The sequence below is a fragment of the Triticum dicoccoides genome, chromosome 2A (genome assembly GCF_002162155.2).
Source record: "Triticum dicoccoides isolate Atlit2015 ecotype Zavitan chromosome 2A, WEW_v2.0, whole genome shotgun sequence".
Classification (NCBI taxonomy): domain Eukaryota; kingdom Viridiplantae; phylum Streptophyta; class Magnoliopsida; order Poales; family Poaceae; genus Triticum; species Triticum dicoccoides.
In genome coordinates this window covers 222,692,657-222,713,381 of record NC_041382.1, presented here as the reverse complement: position 1 = coordinate 222,713,381, position 20,725 = coordinate 222,692,657, and positions in this window count along the sequence as shown.

Sequence of the window (20,725 nt, the reverse complement as noted above, 5' to 3'; positions counted from 1 at the left end):
GATAACCCACAAGTATAGGGGATCACAACAGTTTTCGAGGGTAGATTATTCAACCAAAATTTATTGATTCGACACAAGGGGTGCCAAAGAATATTCTCAAGTATTAGCAGCTGCGTTGTTAATTCAACCACACCTGGAAACTTAATATCTGCAGCAAGGTATTTAGTAGCAAAGTAATATGATAATAATGGTAACGGTAGCAAAAGTAATATTTTTGGGTTTTATAGTGATTGTAACAGTAGCAACAGAAAAGTAAGTAAGCGAAGAACAATATATGAAAAGCTCGTAGGCATTGGATCGGTGATGGAGAATTACGTCAGATGCGATCGATCATGCAACAGTTAGAACATGGGGTGACACATAACTAGCTCCAGTTCATCAATGTAATGTAGGCATGTATTCCGAATATAGTCATACGTGCTTATGGAAAAGAACTTGCATGACATCTTTTGTCCTACCCTCCCGTGGCAGCGGGGTCCTATTGGAAACTAAGGGATATTAAGGCCTCCTTTTAGTAGATTACCGGACCAAAGCATTAACACATAGTGAATACATGAACTCCTCAAACTACAGTCATCACCAGTAATGGTACCGATTATTGTCACTTCGGGGTTAACGGATCATAACACATAATATGTGACTATAGACTTGCAAGATAGGATCAAGAACTCACATATATTCATGAAAACATAATAGGTTCAGATCTGAAATGATGGCACTCGGGCCCTAGTGACAAGCATTAAGCATAGCAAAGTCATAGCAACATCAATATTAGAACATAGTGGATACTAGGGATCAAACCCTAACAAAACGAACTCGATTACATGATAAATCTCATCCAACCCATCACCGTCCAGCAAGCCTACGATGGAATTACTCATGCACGGTGGTGAGCATCATGAAATTGGTGATGGAGGAAGGTTGATGATGATGAAGACGATGGATTCCCCTCTTCGGATCCCCGAACAGACTCCAGATCAGCCCTCCCGAGTAAGTTTAGGGCTTGACGGCGGCTCCGTATCGTAAAACGTGATGAATCGTTCTCTCTTAATTTTTTCTCCTTGAAAGTGAATATATGGAGTTGGGGTTGAGGTCGGTGGAGCATCAGGGGGCCCACGAGGCAGGGGGGCGCCCCCACCCTCGTGGACAGGGTGTGGGCCCCCTGATGTGGATTCTTCTTCCAATATTTTTTTATATATTCCATAAATAATCTCCGTTGGTTTTCAGGTCATTCCGAGAACTTTTATTTCTGCACAAAAATAACACCATGGCAATTCTGCTGAAAACAACGTCAGTCCGGATTAGTTCCATTCAAATCATGCATGTTAGAGTCCAAAACAAGGGCAAAAGTGTTTGGAAAAGTAGATACGACGGAGACGTATCAACTCCCCCAAGCTTAAACCTTTGCTTGTCGTCAAGCAATTCAGTTGATAAACTGAAAGTGATACAAGCTCTGTTTGCTCTTGTTGTTGTAAATATGTAGAGCCAACATTCATTTTCAGCAAAGATTGTGACCTAACCATATTCACAATAACATTTAGGTCTCATGTTTACTCGTAATAATGGCATAATCAACTAGCGAGCAATAATAACAAATCTCGGATGACAACACTTTCTCAAAACAATCATGATATGATATAACAAGATGGTATCTCGCTAGCCCTTTCTAAGACCGCAAAACATAAATGCAGAGCACCTTTAAAGATCAAGGACTGACTAGACATTGTAATTCATGGTAAAAGAGATCCAGTCACAGTCATACTCAATGTAAACTAACATTAATGGATGCAAATGACAGCGGTGCTCTCCAACTGGTGCTTTTTAATAAGAGGATGATGACTCAACATAAAAGTAAATGGATAAGCCCTTTGCAGAGGGAAGCAGGGATTTGTAGAGGTGCCAGAGCTCGGTTTTGAAATAGAGATGAATAATATTTTGAGCAGTATACTTTCATTGTCTACATAACAACCGAGAGATCTCGATATCTCCCATGCTACACAAATTATAGGCGGTTCCCAATCAGAATGGTAAAGTTTATACCCCCCACCACCAACAAGCATCAATCCATGGCTTGCCCGAAACAACGGGTGCCTCCAACTAACAACAATCCTGGGGGAGTTTTGTTTGCAATTATTTTGATTTGATTTGAGCATGGGACTGGGCATCCCGGTGACCAGCCATTTTCTCGTGAATGAGGAGCAGAGTCCACTCCTCTTGAGAATAACCCACCTAGCATGGAGGATACAGACAGCCCTAGTTGGTACATGAGCTATTCAAGCATACAAAATATAATGTTTATTTGAAGGTTTAGAGTTTGGCACATACAAATTTACTTGGAACGGAAGGTAGATACCGTATATAGGAAGATACGGTGGACTCATATGGAATACCTTTGGGGTTTATGGAATTGGATGCACAAGAAATATTCCCGCTTAGTACAAGTGAAGGCTAGGAAAAGACTAGGAAGCGACCACCTAGAGAGCGACAACAGTCATGAACATGCATTAAAATTAATCAACACCGAATGCAAGCATGAGTAGGATATAATGCACCATGAACATAAATATCGTAGAGGCTATGTTGATTTTGTGTCAACTACATGCGTGAACATGTGCCAAGTCAAGGCACTCGAATCGTTCAAAGGAGGATACCACCCTATCATACCACATCATAAACATTTTAATAGCATGTTGGCACGCAAGGTAAACCATTATAAACTCCTAGCTAATTAAGCATGGCATAAGCAACTACAATATCTAATTGTCATTGCAAACATGTTTCTTTCATAATAGGCCGAATCAGGAACGATGAACTAATCATATTTACAAAAACAAGAGCGGTCGAGTTCATACCAGATTTTCTCATCTCAATTAGTTCGTCATATATCATCATTATTGCCTTTCACTTGCACGACCGAATAGTGTGGATAATAATAATAGTGCACGTGCATTGGACTAAGCTGGAATTTGCAAGCATTCAATTCAAGAGAGAAGACAAGGTAATATGGGCTCTTTGTTAGATCAACAGTAATGCATATGAGAGCCACTCAACATTTTCATTATGGTCTTCTCCTCTCGACCCCGAAAGGAAAGAAATAAAACAAAACTATTTACAGAGGAAAGATCCCAACAAGCAAAAGAAGAACGAGAAATCTTTTTGGGTTTTCTTTTTAATTACTACTACTACATGCATGGAAAGTAAACTTACTAAAAGCTACACTTATTTTTTTGGGTTTTCTTAATGTTTTTCAAACACACAAGAAGAAAGCTTAAAAAGAAAATAAACTAGCATGGATGATACAATGAAAAAGTATGAGCACCAATAACTGGCATGAGTGTGTGAAGCATGAATGTAATGTCGGTGAGAGATACGTACTCCCCCAAGCTTAGGCTTTTGGCCTAAGTTGGTCTATGCCCATGGATCAAAAAACTGTAGTTGGGGTCGTACTGAGAAGGGTCCTCAGATTGCCACTGGCTGGCGATCTCCTCCGGATTCCACTGGTAAACCGACTGACGGTGAGGGTTAGATGGTGGCTCCGGCTCTGCAGCTGACATCTGGCTCTAGTAGGCATGAATGGCCTCCGGCAGAACAAGGTATATGCCTGAAAATATGTTGAACAAAGAGGACGCAAGCAAGGTAATAAACTCACAATAATTTTTGTTAAATATCAATTTATATTTGAGTGTCTTATTCTTGTCCTTAACAATAAACTCATGTGCTACCATACTCTTATAACCTAGAGCAATAGGAGGCAACAACTTTTCCTCTTTCTCATAATGCCTGATAGGTATGTTAAAGTGTGCAGCCAGGCGCGAGGCAAAGATGCCTCCGAGGACGGGGCCCTTTGTACGGTTCAGATTTAACCGTCTAGCAACAATAGCGCCTAATCTGAAAGTAGTATCATGAGACAAGGCATGGCGCAAAATAGCAATATCAGGAGCACTAAGGTTCCCATAGTTCCCGCGACCTATTAAGCATCTACTAGCAAATATTGCGAAGTAACGTAGAACAGGAAAATGTATGCTAGTGATTCTCACATCAGAAACTTTCCTCGTTTCCCCTACAACAATCATATCAATAAATCCCTCCACATCATTACGATGTGGTTCCTCTATGCTGCCCTCAAAGGGTATCAAACAGACCTGGCAAAAATCATAAATAGACATCTCCTTATGCTCATCATATAAATAAAATTCCACCAAAGGTGTTGATCTCCTAGCATGGAAATGAAAATTTTGCACAAATATATTGGTGAGTAAGAGGTACTATTCATGCTGGTCGTGGAGGAAGGCTGTGAGGCCTGCATTCTCAGCCAAATGATAAAAATCTTCATGAATCCCAGCTTCTCTTAAGAACTCATCACAAGACCATTCACATGGCCGAACCTCTGCTGCATGAGGGAGATTATACTTGGGCTTCTTGTTCTCTTCACTTTGCTTATCCTTCGAGCTTCGGCTCGACGAGCCCCTCAAAAATCTCTTCATCTTTTTCTGAAAATTTCTGAAATTTTTAGTAACTTAAAATAAAAGTGAACCAAACCCAACAAGATTCATAGCAACTACTCCTACAAGTGCCTAGAGGCTATATCATGCATTAAAACTACTTTTGACCACATAAATTTGACATGCAAGCTCAAGAACAAGGTCACCTAGGCAGCAAAAATTTGCAACGAATAAAGCACTAGAACAAAAACTAATTGGACCATTGGAGGAGTCACATACCAAAGAACAATCCCCCAAAGCAGCTTTGTGAGAGGAGCTTTGAGCAGGGTGATCGAAAATGGCAGCAAGATGAGCAAGAACTCGAGTTTGAGCTGCCTAGTGATTTTTTCTGGAGCAAGATGAAGTGTGTGGGTGCAAGGATAAGTGGAGGGGACCCACATGGGGTCCATGAGGCAGGGGGTGCGCCCAGGGGGGTGGGCGGGCCCTGGACCCTCGTGGCCAGGTGCTGGCTCCCCCTGATGTGTTCTTAGTGCCATATATTCTCAAATATTCTAGAAAAAATCCTATTTAATTTTCAGGGCATTTGGAGAACTTGTATTTTCGGGGTATTTTTTATTGCATGGATAATTCAGAAAAACAAAGAAACAAAATACTATTTTTGCTTTATTTGACATAAATAACAGAAAGTAAAAAGAGGGTACGGAGAGTTGTGTTTTCTAAATTCATCCATCTCATGCTCATCAAAAGGAATCCACTAACAAGGTTGATCAAGTCTTGTTAAGAAACTCTTTTTGAATAACATGAAACTGGAGAATTTTCGAATAACACTAGGTTACCTCAATGGGAATATGCACATCCCCAACAATAAGAATACCATATTTCTTTTTGACAGTAGGAAGAGGAAATTCAAAACCTCGAGTAGTGATTGTTGAAAATTTTCCAATATAATTTATACTGCAGACTTGAGGTTGTTTCCTCGGAAAGTGTATCGTATGCTCATTACCATTAACATGAGAAGTGATATTGCCTTTGTTGCAATCAATGACAGCCCCTGCAGTATTCAAAAAGGGTCTACCAAGGATAATCGACATACTATCGTCCTCGGGAATATCAAGAATAACAAAGTCCGTTAAAATAGTAACATTTGCAACCACAATAGGCACATCCTCACAAATACCGATAGGTATAGCAGTTGATTTGTCATCCATTTGCAAAGATATTTTAGTAGGTGTCAACTTATAAAAATCAAGTCTACGATATAAAGAGAGGCATAACACTAACACTGGCTCCAAGATCACATAAAGCAGTTTTAACATAGTTTCTTTTAATGGAGCATGGTATAGTTGGTACTCCGGGATCTCTAAGTTTCTTTGGTATTCCACCCTTAAAAGTGTAATTAGAAAGCATGGTGGAAATTTCAGCTTCTGGCATCTTTCTCTTATTTGTAACAATTTCTTTCATGTACTTAGCATAAGGATTCATTTTAAGCATATCAGTCAAATGCATACGCAAAAAGACGTGTCTAATCATTTCAGCAAAGCGCTCAAAATCCTCATCATCCTTTTTCTTGGATGGTTTAGGAGGAAAAGGCATGGGTTTCTGAACCCATGGTTCTCTTTCTTTACCGTGCTTCCTAGCAACAAAGTGTCTCTTATCATAACGTTGATTCTTTGATTGTGGGTTATCAAGATCAACAACAGGTTCAATCTCTACATCATTATCATTGCTAGGTTGAGCATAAATATGAACATCATTATTAACATTATCACTAGGTTCATGTTCATTACTATATTGTGTTTCAGCATCAGAAATAGAAATATCATTGGGATTCTCAGGTGTGTCAACAACAGGCTCACTAAAAGCATGCAAAGTCCTATCATTTTTCTTTTTCTTCCTCTTAGAAGAGCTAGGTGCATCAACATTAGTTCTCTAAGAATCTTGCTCAATTCTCTTAGGGTGGCCCTCAGAATACAAAGGTTCCTGAGTAATTTTACCACCTCTAGTCATAACTTTAACAACATTATCATTCTTCTTATTATTTAATTCATTGAGCAAATCATTCTGAGCCTTAAGTACTTGTTCTACTTGAGTGGTAACCATAGAAGCATGTTTACTGATAAGTTTAAGTTCACCTTTAACTCTATCCATATAATCACTCAAGTGTTTAAACATATCAGCATTGTATTTTAATTGTCTACCAACATAAGCATTAAAGTTTTCTTGTTTGACAATAAAATTACCAAACTCATATAAACATTAGCTAGCAGACTTATAACGAGGAATATCACCTTCATCCAATCTATAGAGAGAATTTACCTTTACTACCTGTGTCGGGTTATCAAGACCATGTATTTCTTCAATAAGTGGTAAATTCTTAACATCTTCAGCTTTAATACATTTTTCTTTCATAGATTTCTTTGCCTCTTGCATATCTTCAGGACTGAGAAATAGAATACCCGTTTTCTTCGGAGTTGGCTTAGGAGTTGGTTCAGGAAGTGCCCACTTATTTTCATCTATCAACATATTATTCAATAGCAATTCAGCTTGATCAACAGCTCTTTCCCTGAAAACACAACCAACACAACTATCTAGGTGGTCTCTGGAAGTATCGGTTAGTCCATTATAACAGATATCAAGTATTTCATTTTTCTTGAGAGGATGATCAGGAAAAGCATTAAGTAATCGGAGAAGCCTCCCCAAGCTTGTGGGAGACTCTCTCCTTCAATTTGCACAAAATTATATATTTCCCTTAAAGCAGCTTGTTTCTTATGAGCGGGTAAATATTTAGCAGAGAAGTAATAAATCATATCCTGGGGACTACGCACACAACCAGAATCAAGAGAATTAAACCATGTTTTAGCATCACCCTTTAATGAGAACGGAAACAACTTAAGGATAAAGTAATAGCGAGTTTTCTCATCATTAGTGAACAGGGTGGCTATATCATTTAATTTAGTAAGATGTGCCACAACAGTTTCAGATTCATCGCCATAAAAAGGATCAGATTCAACCAAAGTAATTAAGTCAGGATCGACAGAGAAATCATAATCCTTATCAGTAATAAAGATAGGTGGAGTAGCAAAAGCAGGGTCATATTTCATTCTAGCATTCAAAGACTTTTCTATAAGCTTAGCTAATAATTTCTTAAGATCAGATCTATCATTGCAAGCTAAGAAGTCTCTAGCAGTTTCTTCATCCATAACATAACCCTCAGGAACAACAGGCAATTCATATCTAGGGGGAGAATCTACATCATCACTTTCATCAATATTATCAGTTTCAATAATTTCATTCTCTCTAGCCCTAGCAAGTTGTTCATCAAGAAATTCACCAAGTGGCACAGTAGTATCAAGCATAGAAGTAGTTTCATCCTAAGTATCATGCAAAGCTGAAGTGGCATCATCAATAACATACGACCTATCAGAATTAATAGCATGTGTAGGTGTCGCAAGTTTACTCAAAACAGAAGGTGAATCAAGTGCAGAGCTAGATGGTAGTTCCTTACCTCCCCTCGTAGTTGAGGGAAAATCTTAGTTCTTTGATCTTTCAAGTTCTTCATAGTGATAAGCAAATATAAATCCCAAGTGACTCAAAGAATAGAGCTATGCTCCCCGGCAACGGCGCTAGAAAATAGTCTTGATAACCCACAAGTATAGGGGATCGCAACAGTTTTCGAGGGTAGAATATTCAACCCAAATTTATTGATTCGACACAAGGGGAGCCAAAGAATATTCTCAAGTATTAGCAGCTGAGTTGTCAATTCAACCACACCTGGAAACTGAATATCATCAGCAAGGTATTTAGTAGCAAAGTAATATAATAATAATGGTAACGGTAGCAAAAGTAATATTTTTGGGTTTTATAGTGATTATAACAGTAGCAACGGAAAAGTAAATAAGCGAAGAACAATATATGAAAAACTCGTAGGCATTGGATCAGTGATGGAGAATTACGTCGGATGCAATCGATCATGTAACAGTTATAACATAGGGTGACAGAGAACTAGCTCTAGTTCATCAATGTACTATAGGCATGTATTCCGAATGTAGTCATACGTGCTTATGGAAAAGAACTTGCATGCCATCTTTTGTCCTACCCTCCCGTGGTAGCGGGGTCCTATTGGAAACTAAGGGATATTAAGGCCTCCTTTTAATAGATACCAGACCAAAGCATTAACACATAGTGAATACATGAACTCCTCAAACTACGGTTGCTACCTCTTGAGCACTGCGTTGGATTTCCTTGAAGAGGAAAGGATGATGCAGCAAAGTAGCGTAAGTATTTCCCTCAGTTTTTGAGAACCAAGGTATCAGTCTAGTCGGAGGCTACACGCGAGTCCCTTGTACCTGCACAAAACAAATAACTCCTCGCAACCAACGTGATAAGGGGTTGTCAATCCCTTCACGGTCAGTTACGAGAGTGAGATCTGATAGATATGATAAGATAATATTTTTGGTATTTTTACGATAAAGATGCAAAGTAAAATAAAAGCAAAGTAAAAAGGAAAGGAAATAACTAAGTATTGGAACATTAATATGATGAAGATAGACCCGGGGGCCATAGGTTGCACTAGTGGCTTTTCTCAAGAGCATAAGTATTTTACGATGGGTGAACGAATTACTGTTGAGCAATTGATAGAATTGAGCATAGTTATGAGAATATCTAGGTATGATCATGTATATGGGCATCACGTCCGAGACAAGTAGACCGACTCTGCCTGCATCTACTACTATTACTCCACTCATCGACCGCTATCCAGCATGCATCTAGAGTATTAAGTTCATGAAAACAGAGTAACGCCTTAAGCAAGATGACATGACGTAGAGGGATAAATTCATGCACTATGATAAAAAAAACCATCTTGTTATCCTCGATGGCAACAATACAATACGTGCCTTGCTGCCCCTACTATCACCGGGAAAGGACACCGCAAGATTGAACCCAAAGCTAAGGACTTCTCTCATTGCAAGAAAGATCAATCTAGTAGGCCAAACCAAACTGATAATTCGAAGAGACTTGAAAGATAACCAATCATACATAAAAGAATTTAGAGAATATTCAAATATTGTTCATAGACAATCTTGATCATAAACCCACAATTTATAGGTCTCAACAAACACACTGCAAAAAGAAGATTACATCGAATAGATCTCCACAAGAGAGGGGGAGAACATTGTATTGAGATCCAAAATGAGAGAAGAAGTCATCTAGCTAATAACTATGGACCCGAAGGTCTGAGGTAAACTACTCACACTTCATCGGAGAGGCTATGGTGTTGATGTAGAAGCCCTCCGTGATGGATGCCCCCTCCGGCGGAGCTCCGGAACAGGACCCAAGATGGGATCTCGTGGATACAGAAGGTTGCGGCAGTGGAATTAGATTTTTGGCTCCATTTTTGATCGTTCGGGGGTACGTAGGTATATATAGGAGGAAGGAGTACGTCGGTGGAGCAACAGGGGGCCCACGAGGGTGGAGGGCGCGCCTGGGGGGGGGGGGGCGTAGGCGCGCCCCTACCTCATGGCTTCCTCCTTTATTTCTTGACGTAGGGTCCAAGTCTCCTGGATCATGTTCGTTCCGAAAATCACATTCCCGAAGGTTTCATTCCGTTTGGACTCCGTTTGATATTCCTTTTCTATGAAACTCTGAAATAGCCAAAAAAACAACAATTCTGGGCTGGGCCTCCAGTTAATAGGTTAGTCCCAAAAATAATATAAAAGTGGATAATAAAGCCCAATAATGTCCAAAACAGTAGATAATATAGCATGGAGCAATAAAAAATTATAGATACATTGTAGACCTATCAAGCATCCCCAAGCTTAATTCCTGCTCGTCTTCTAGTAGGTAAATAATAAAAAAGATAATTTTTGATGCGGAGTGCTACTTGGCATAATTTTAGTGTAACTCTTATTAATTGTGGTATGAATATTCAGATCCGAAAGATTCAAGATAAAAGTTCATATTGACATAAAAATAATAATACTTCAAGCATACTAACTAAGCAATTATGTCTTCTCAAAATAACAAGGCCAAAGAAAGTTCATCCCTACAAAATCATATAGTTTAGTCATGCTCCATTTTCATCACACAAGAATGCTCTCATCATGCACAACCCCGATGACAAGCCAAACAATTGTTTCATACTTTAGTAATCTCAAACCTATAAACTTTCACGCAATATATGAGTGCGAGCCATGGACATATCACTATGGGTGGAATAGAATATGATGATGGGGGTTATGTGGAGAAGACAAAAAAGGAGAAAGTCTCACATCAACGAGGCTAATCAATGGGCTATGGAGATGCCCATCGATTGATGTTAATGCAAGGTGTAGGGATTGCCATGCAACGGATGCACTAGAGCTATAAATGTATGAAAGCTCAACAAAAGAAACTAAGTGGGTGTGCATCCAACTTGCTTGCTCATGAAGACCTAGGGCACTTGTGGAGGCCCATTGTTGGAATATACAAGCCAAGTTCTATAATGAAAAATTCCCACTAGTATATGAAAGTGACAAAACAAAAGACTCTCTATCATGAAGATTATGGTGCTACTTTGAGGCACAAGTGTGGCAAAGGATAGTAGCATTGTCCCTTCTCTCTTTTTATCTCTCTCTTTTTGGGCCTTCTCTTCTTTTTTATGGCCTTTCTCTCCCTTTTTTAATTCCTCACTTGGGACAATGCTCTAGAAAATGATGATCATCACACTTCTATTTATTTACAACTCAATGATTACAACTCGATGCTAGAGCAAAAGATGACTCTATATGAATGCCTCCGGCGGTGTAACGGGATATGGAATGAACCAAGAGTGACATGTATGAAAGAATTATGAACGGTGGCTTTGGCACAAATACTATGTCAACTACATGATCATGCTAAGCAATATGACAATGATGAATGTGTCATGACAAACGGAATGGTGGAAACTTGCATGGCAATATATCTCAGAATGGCTATGGAAATGCCATAATAGGTAGGTATGGTGGATGTTTTGAGGAAGATATAAGGAGGTTTATGTGTGAAAGAGCGTATCATATCTTGGGTTTTGGATGCACCGGCAAAGTTTGCACCAACTCTCAATGTGAGAAAGGGCAATGCACGGTACCGAAGAGGCTAGCAATGATGGAAGGGTGAGAGTGCGTATAATCCATGGACTCAACATTAGTCATAAAGAACTCACATACTTATTGCAAAATTCTACAAGTCATGAAAAACCAAGCACTACACGCATGCTCCTAGGGGGATAGATTGGTAGGAAAAGACCATCGCTCGTCCCCGACCGCCACTCATAAGGAGGACAATCAAAGAACACCTCATGTTTCAAATTTGTTGCATAACGTTTACCATACGTGCATGCTACGGGACTTGCAAACTTCAACACCAGCATTTCTCAAATTCACAACTACTCAACTAGCACGACTTTGATATTATTACCTCCATATCTCAAAACAATCATCAAGCATCAAACTTCTCTTAGTATTCTAAACACTCATATTTTTTACTAATCTTGAATACCTAGAATATTAGGATTATTTAAGCAAATTACCATGCTATTTCAGACTCTCAAAATAATCTAAGTGAAGCATGAGAGATCAATAGTTTCTATAAAACAAATCGACCACCGTGCTCTAAAAGATATAAGTGAAGTACTAGTGCAAAACTATATAACTCAAAAGATATAAGTGAATCACATAGAGTATTCTAACAAATTACAAATCATGTATGGCTCTCTCAAAAGGTGTGTACAGCAAGGATGATTGTGGTAAACTAAAAAGCAATGACTTAAATCATACAAGACGCTCCAAGCAAAACACATATCATGTGGTGAATAAAAATATAGCTGCAAGTAAAGTTACCGATGGAAGTAGACGAAAGAGGGGATGCCTTCCGGGGCATCCCCAAGATTTGGCCTTTAGGTGTACTTATATTATCTTGGGGGTGCCATGGGCATCACCAATCTTAGGCTCTTGCCACTCCTTATTCCATAATCCATCAAATCTTTACCCAAAACTTGAAAACTTCACAACACAAAACTTAAAGTAGAAAATCTCGTGAGCTCCGTTAGCGAAAGAAAACAAAAGACCACTTCAAGGTACTGTAATTAACTCATTCTTTATTTATATTGGTGTTAAACCTACTGTATTCCAACTTCTCTATGGTTTATAAACTATTTTACTAGCCATAGATTCATCAAAATAAGCAAACAACACACGAAAAACAGAATCTGTCAAAAACAGAACAGTCTGTAGTAATCTGTAACTAGCGCAAGATCTGGAACCCCAAAAAATTCTAAAATAAATTTCTGGACGTGAGTAATTTATCTATTAATCATCTTCAAAAATAATTAACTAAATAGCACTTTCCAAATAAAAATGGCAGCAGTTCTCGTGAACGCTAAAGTTTCTGTTTTTTACAGCAAGATATCAAGACTTTCCCCAAGTCTTCCCAACGGTTCTACTTGGCACAAACACTAATTAAACACAAAAAACACAAACAAAACAGAGGCTAGATAAATTATTTATTACAAACAGCAGCAAAAAGCAAGGAATAAAAATAAAATTGTGTTGCCTCCCAACAAGCGCTACCGTTTAACGCCCCTAGCTAGGCATAAAAAGCAAGGATAGATCTAGGTATTGCCATCTTTGGTAGGCAATCCATAAGTGGCTCTCATAATAGATTCATAAGGTAATTTAACTTTATTTCTAGGAAAGTGTTCCATGCCTTTCCTTAACGGAAATTGGAATCTAATATTTCCTTCCTTCATATCAATAATTGCACCAATCGTTCTAAAGAAAGGTCTACCAAGGATAATAGGACATGAAGGATTGCAATCTATGTCAAGAACAATAAAATCTATGGGCACATAATTCCTATTTGCGACAATAAGAACGTCATTGATTCTTCCCATTGGTTTCTTAGTAGTGGAATCCGCAAGGTGCAAGTTTTAAGAGCAATCATCAAAATCACGGAAACCTAACAAATCACACAAAGTCTTTGGAATCGTGGAAACACTAGCACCCAAATCACATAAAGCATAGAACTCATGATCTTTAATATTAATTTTAGTATTTGGTTCCCACTCATCATAAAGTTTTCTAGGGATAGAAACTTCCAACTCAAGTTTTTCTTCATAAGATTGCATCAAGGCATCAACGATATGTTTAGTAAACACTTTATTTTGACTATAAGCATGAGGAGAATTTAGCACAGATTGCAACAAGGAAATACAATCAATCAAAGAGCAATTTTCATAATTAAATTCCTTAAAATCCAAAATAGTGGGTTTAGCAAAATCTAGGGTTTTAATTTCTTCAATCCCACTTTCATCAAATTTAGCATCAAGATCTAAAAACTCCGAATTTTTGGAACGCCTTCTAGGTAAAGGTGGATCATATTCAGTCCCATCATTATCAAGATTCATATTGCAAAACAAAGATTCAATAGGGGACACATCAATAACTTTTATATCTTCATCTTTATTTTCATAGGAACTAGAAGAACACGCTCTTATAAAGGCATCTTTCTTAGCACGCATCCTAGCGGTTCTTTCTTTGCACTCATCAATGGAAATTCTCATGGCTGTGAGAGACTCATTGATATCATGCTTAGGAGGAATAGATCTAAGCTTTAAAGAATCAACAACAAGAGAAATTCTATCAACGTTCCTAGCCAAATCACCAACTTTAAGCAATTTCTCTTCAAGCAAAGCATTGAAATTCTTTTGCGAATTCATAAATTCCTTAACACTATTCTCAAATTCAGAGGGCATCTTATTGAAACTTTCATAAGAGTTGTTGTAGGAATTTCCATAATTATTAGAGGGATTACTAGGATAAGGCCTAGGATTAAAGTTTCCTCTATACGCGTTGTTACCAAAATTATTCCTACCAACAAAATTGACATCCATAGATTCATTATTGTTCTCAATCAAAGTAGAAAAGGGCATATCATTAGGATCACAAGAAACACTCTTACTAGCAAATAATTTATAAGTTCATCCATCTTTCCACTCAAAACATTAATTTCTTCTATCGCATGCACCTTTTTATTAGTAGATCTTTCAGTATGCCATTGAGAATAATTAACCACAATATTATCTAGGAGTTTAGTAGCTTCTCCTAGAGAGATTTCCATAAAAGTGCCTCCCGCGGCCGAATCTAAAAGATTTCTAGAAGAAAAATTCAATCAGGCATAAAATTTTTGTATAATCATCCACAAATTCAAACCATGAGTAGGGCAATTACGTATCATTAATTTCATCCTCTCCCAAGCTTGTGCAACATGTTCATGATCAAGTTGCTTAAAATTCATAATATCGTTTCTAAGGGAGATGATCTTAGCGGGAGGAAAATACTTAGAGATAAAAGTATCTTTGCACTTGTTCCAAGAATCAACACTATTTTTAGGCAAAGACGAAAACCAAGCTTTAGCATGGTCTCTAAGCGAAAAAGGAAATAGCTTCAACTTAACAATATCGTTGTCCACATCTTTCTTCTTTTGCATATCACACAAATCAACGAAGCTATTTAGATGGGTAGCGGCATCTTCACTAGGAAGGCCGGAAAACGGATCTTTCATGACAAGATTCAGCAAAGCGGCATTAATTTCACATGATTCAGCATTGATAAGAGGAGTAATCGGAGTGCTAATAAAATCATTGTTGTTGGTATTGGTAAAGTCACACAATTTAGTGTTATCTTGAGCCATCGTGACAAGCAAGCAATCCAACACACAAGAAAACAAAAAGGCAAGCAGGCAAAAAGAGGCACATAGAGAAAGAGAGGGAGGATAGAGAGAGAGGGTGAATAAAACGGCAAGGGTGAAGTGGGGGAGAGGAAAACGAGAGTCAAATGGCAAATAATGTAATGCGGGAGATAAGGGTTTGTTGGGGAACGTTGCAGAAAACAAAAATTTTCCTACTCGTTTCACCAAGATCATCTAGGAGTTCATCTAGCAACGAGTGATCAGATGCATCTACATACCTTTGTAGATCGCGCACGGAAGCGTTCAAAAGAACGGTGATGATGTAGTCGTACTCGACGTGATCCAAATCACCGATGACCAGCGCCGAACGGACGGCACCTCCGCGTTCAACACACGTACGGAACAGCCACGTCTCCTCTTCTTGATCCAGCAAGGGAGGGAGGAGAGGTTGAGGGAGATGGCACCAGCAGCAGCACGACGGCGTGGTGTTGATGGAGCTGCAGTACTCCGGCAGAGCTTCGCTAAGCACTATGGAGGTGGAGGAGGTGTTGAGGAGGGAGAAGGAGGCAACCAAAGGCCAGGGCGTTCAGGTATGAAGTCCCTCCTCTCCCCCACTATATATAGGGGTGCCAAGGGGGGGTGGCCGGCCCTAGGAGATCCAATCTCCTAGGGGGTGCGGCGGCCAAGGGGGTTTTCCCTCCCCCAAAGGCACCTAGGAGGTGCCTTACCCTCCTAGGACTCTTGCCCCCTTAAACCCTAGGCGCATGGGCCTATGTGGGGATGGTTCCCTTGGCCCATTAGGCCAAGGAGCACCCCCTTACAGCCCATGTGGCCCCCCAGGGCAGGTGGACCCACCCGGTGGACCCCCGGGACCCTTCCGGTGGTCCCGGTACAATACCGATAACCCCGAAACTTGTCCCGATGTCCGAAACAGGACTTCCCATATATAAATCTTTACCTCCGGACCATTCCGGAACTCGTCGTGATGTCCGGGATCTCATCCGGGACTCCAAACAACTTTCGGGTTACTGCATATACATATCCCTACAACCCTAGCGTAACCGAACCTTAAGTGTGTAGACCCTACGGGTTCGGGAGACAAGCAGACATGACCGAGACGACTCTTCGGTCAATAACCAACAGCGGGATCTGGATACCCATGTTGGCTCCCACATGCTCCACGATGATCTCATCGGATGAACCACGATGTCGAGGATTCAATCAACCCCGTACGCTATTCCCTTTGTCTATCGATATGTTACTTGCCCGAGATTCGATCGTCGGTATCCCAATACCTCGTTCAATCTCGTTACCGGCAAGTCACTTTACTCGTACCGTAATGCATGATCCCGTGACCAGACACTTGGTCACTCTGAGCTCATTATGATGATGCATTACCGAGTGGGCCCAGTGATACCTCTCCGTCATACGGAGTGACAAATCCCAGTCTTGATCCATGTCACCCAACAGACACTTTCGGAGATACCCGCAGTCTACCTTTATAGTCACCCAGTTACGTTGTGATGTTTGGCATACCCAAAGCACTCCTACAGTATCCGGGAGTTACACGATCTCATGGTCTAAGGAAAAGATACTTGACATTAGAAAACTCTAGCAAACGAACTATACGATCTTGTGCTATGTTTAGGATTGGGTCTTGTCCATCACATCATTCTCCTGATGATGTGATCTCGTTATCAATGACATCCAGTGTCCATAGTCAGGAAATCATGACTATCTGTTGATCAACGAGCTAGTCAACTAGAGGCTCACTAGGGACATGTTGATGTCTGTTATTCACACATGTATTACGATTTCCAGATAACACAATTATAGCATGAATAAAGACAATTATCATGAACAAGGAAATATAATAATAATGCTTTTATTATTGCCTCTAGGGCATATTTCCAACAGTCTCCCACTTGCACTAGAGTCAATAATCTAGTTACATTGTGATGAATCGAACACCCATGGAATTCTGGTGTTGATCATGTTTTGCTCTAGGGAGAGGTTTAGTCAACGGATCTGCTACATTCAGGTCCGTATGTACTTTACAAATCTCTATGTCTCCATCTTGAACATTTTCACGAATGGAGTTGAAGCGACGCTTGATGTGCCTTGTATTCTTGTGAAACCTGGGCTCCTTGGCAAGTGCAATAGCTCCAGTGTTGTCACAGAAGAGCTTGATCGGCCCCGACGCATTGGGTATGACTCCTAGGTCGGTGATGAACTCCTTCACCCATATTGCTTCATGTGCTGCCTCCGAGGCTGCCATGTACTCCGCTTCACATGTAGATCCCGCCACGACGCTTTGCTTGCAACTGCACCAGCTTACTGCCCCACCATTCAAAATATACACGTATCCGGTTTGTGACTTAGAGTCATCCAGATCTGTGTCGAAGCTAGCGTCGACGTAACCCTTTACGACGAGCTCTTCGTCACCTCCATAAACGAGAAACATTTCCTTAGTCCTTTTCAGGTACTTCAGGATATTCTTGACCGCTGTCCAGTGTTCCTTGCCGGGATTACTTTGGTACCTTCCTACCAAACTGAAGGCAAGGTTAACATCAGGTCTGGTACACAGCATGGCATACATAATAGAACCTATGGCTGAGGCATAGGGGATGACGCTCATCTCTTCTATATCTTCTGCCGTGGTCGGACATTGAGCTGAGCTCAATTTCATACCTTGTAACACAGGCAAGAACCCCTTCTTGGATTGATCCATATTGAACTTCTTCAATATCTTATCAAGGTATGTGCTTTCTGAAAGACCTATGAGGCGTCTCGATCTATCTCTATAGATTTTGATGCCTAATATATAAGCAGCTTCTCCAAGGTCCTTCATTGAAAAACTTTTATTCAAGTAGGCCTTGATGCTGTCCAAGAGTTCTATATCATTTCCCATCAAAAGTATGTCATCTACATATAATATGAGAAATGCTACAGAGCTCCCACTCACTTTCTTGTAAACGCAGGCTTCTCCATAAGTCTGTGTAAACCCAAACGCTTTGATCATCTCATCAAAGCGAATGTTCCAACTTCGAGATGCTTGCACCAGCCCATAAATCGAGCGTTGGAGCTTGCACACTTTGTCAGCATTCTTAGGATCGACAAAACCTTCCGGCTGCATCATATACAATTCTTCCTTAAGGAAACCATTAAGGAATGCCGTTTTGACGTCCATTTGCCATATTTCGTAATCATAGAATGCGGCAATTGCTAACATGATTCGGACGGACTTCAGCTTCGCTACCGGTGAGAAAGTCTCATCGTAGTCAACCCCTTGAACTTGTCGATAACCCTTAGCGACAAGCCGAGCTTTATAGATGGTCACATTACCATCCGCGTCTGTCTTCTTCTTAAAGATCCATTTATTTTCTATGGCTCGCCGTTCAACGGGCAAGTCAGTCAAAGTCCATACTTCGTTCTCATACATGGATCCTATCTCGGATTTCATGGCTTCTAGCCATTTGTCGGAATCTGGTCCCGCCATCGCTTCTTCATAGTTCGAAGGTTCACCATTGTCTAACAACATGATTTCCAAGACAGGGTTGCCGTACCACTCTGGTGCGGAACGTGCCCTTGTGGACCTTCGAATTTCAGTAGGAGCTTGATCAGAAGTATCTTGATCATTATCATTAACTTCCTCTCTAGTCGGTGCTGGCACCTCAGGAACATTTTCTTGAGTTGCGCCATTTTCCGGTTCAAGAGGCAATACTTCATCAAGCTCTACTTTCCTCCCACTTACTTCTTTCGAGAGAAACTCTTTCTCCAGAAAGGACCCATTCTTGGCAACAAAGATCTTGCCTTCGGATCTGAGGTAGAAGGTGTACCCAATAGTTTCTTTTGGGTACCCTATGAAGACGCATTTTTCCAATTTGGGTTCGAGCTTTTCAGGTTGAAGTTTCTTGACATAAGCATCGCATCCCCAAACTTTTAGAAACGACAGCTTAGGTTTCTTCCCAAACCATAATTCATACGGTGTCGTCTCAACGGATTTCGACGGAGCCCTATTTAAAGTGAATGCGGCAGTCTCTAAAGCATAGCCCCAAAAAGAAAGCGGTAAATCGGTAAGAGACATCATAGATCGCACCATATCTAACAGAGTGCGATTACGACGTTCGGACACACCATTACGCTGAGGTGTTCCAGGCGGCGTGAGTTGTGAAACTATTCCACATTTTCTTAAGTGTGTGCCAAACTTGTGACTCAAGTATTCTCCTCCACGATCTGATCGCTAAAACTTGATTTTCCTGTCACGTTGATTTTCAACCTCACTCTGAAATTCCTTGAACTTTTCAAAGGTTTCAGACTTGTGTTTCATTAAGTAGATATACCCATACCTACTTAAATCATCAGTGAGGGTGAGAACATAACGATAGCCACCGCGAGCCTCAACACTCATTGGACCGCACACATCGGTATGTATGATTTCCAATAAGTCGGTTGCTCGCTCCATTGTTCCTGAGAACGGAGTCTTGGTCATTTTACCCATAAGGCATGGTTCGCACGTGTCAAATGATTCATAATCAAGAGACTCTAAAAGTCCATCAGCATGGAGCTTCTTCATGCGTTTGACACCTATGTGACCAAGGCGGCAGTGCCACAAGTATGTGGGACTATCATTATCAACTTTACTTCTTTTGGTACTCACATTATGAACATGTGTAGCATCACGTTCAAGATTCATAAAGAATAAACCATTCACCATAGGAGCATGACCTTAAAACATATCTCTCATAAAAATGGAACAACCATTATTCTCAGATTTAAAAGAGTAGCCATCTCGAATTAAACGAGATCCCGATACAATGTTCATGCTCAAAGCTGGCACTAAATAACAATTATTAAGGTTTAAAACTAATCCCGAAGGGAGATGCAGAGGTAGCGTGCCGACGGCGATCACATTGACCTTGGAACCATTCCCGACGCGCATCGTCACCTCGTCCTTTGCCAGTTTCCGCTTATTCCGCAGCCCCTGCTTTGAGTTACAAATGTGAGCAACTGCACCGGTATCAAATACCCAGGAGCCACTACGGGCACTAGTAAGGTACACATCAATTACATGTATATCACATATACCTTTGGTTTTGCCGGCCTTCTTATCCGCTAAGTACTTAGGGCAGTTCCGCTTCCAGTGACCGCTTCCCTTGCAATAAAAGCACTCAGTCTCGGGCTTGGGTCCATTCTTTGGCTTCTTCCTGGCAGCTTGCTTGCCGGGCGCGGCAACCTCCTTGCCGTCCTTCTTGAAGCTCTTTTTACCCTTGCCTTTCTTGAACTTAGTGGTTTTATTGATCATCAACACTTGATGTTCCTTCCTGACTTCTACCTCCGCTGATTTCAGCATAGCAAATACTTCAGGAATGGTCTTTTCCATCCCCTGCATATTGAAGTTCATCACAAAGCTCTTGTAGCTTGGTGGAAGCGACTGGAGGATTCTGTCAATGACCGCATCATCCGGGAGATTAACTCCTAGCTGAGTCAAGCGATTATGCAACCCAGACATAGTGAGTATGTGCTCACTGACAGAACTGTTTTCCTCCATCTTACAGCTGAAGAATTTGTCGGAGACT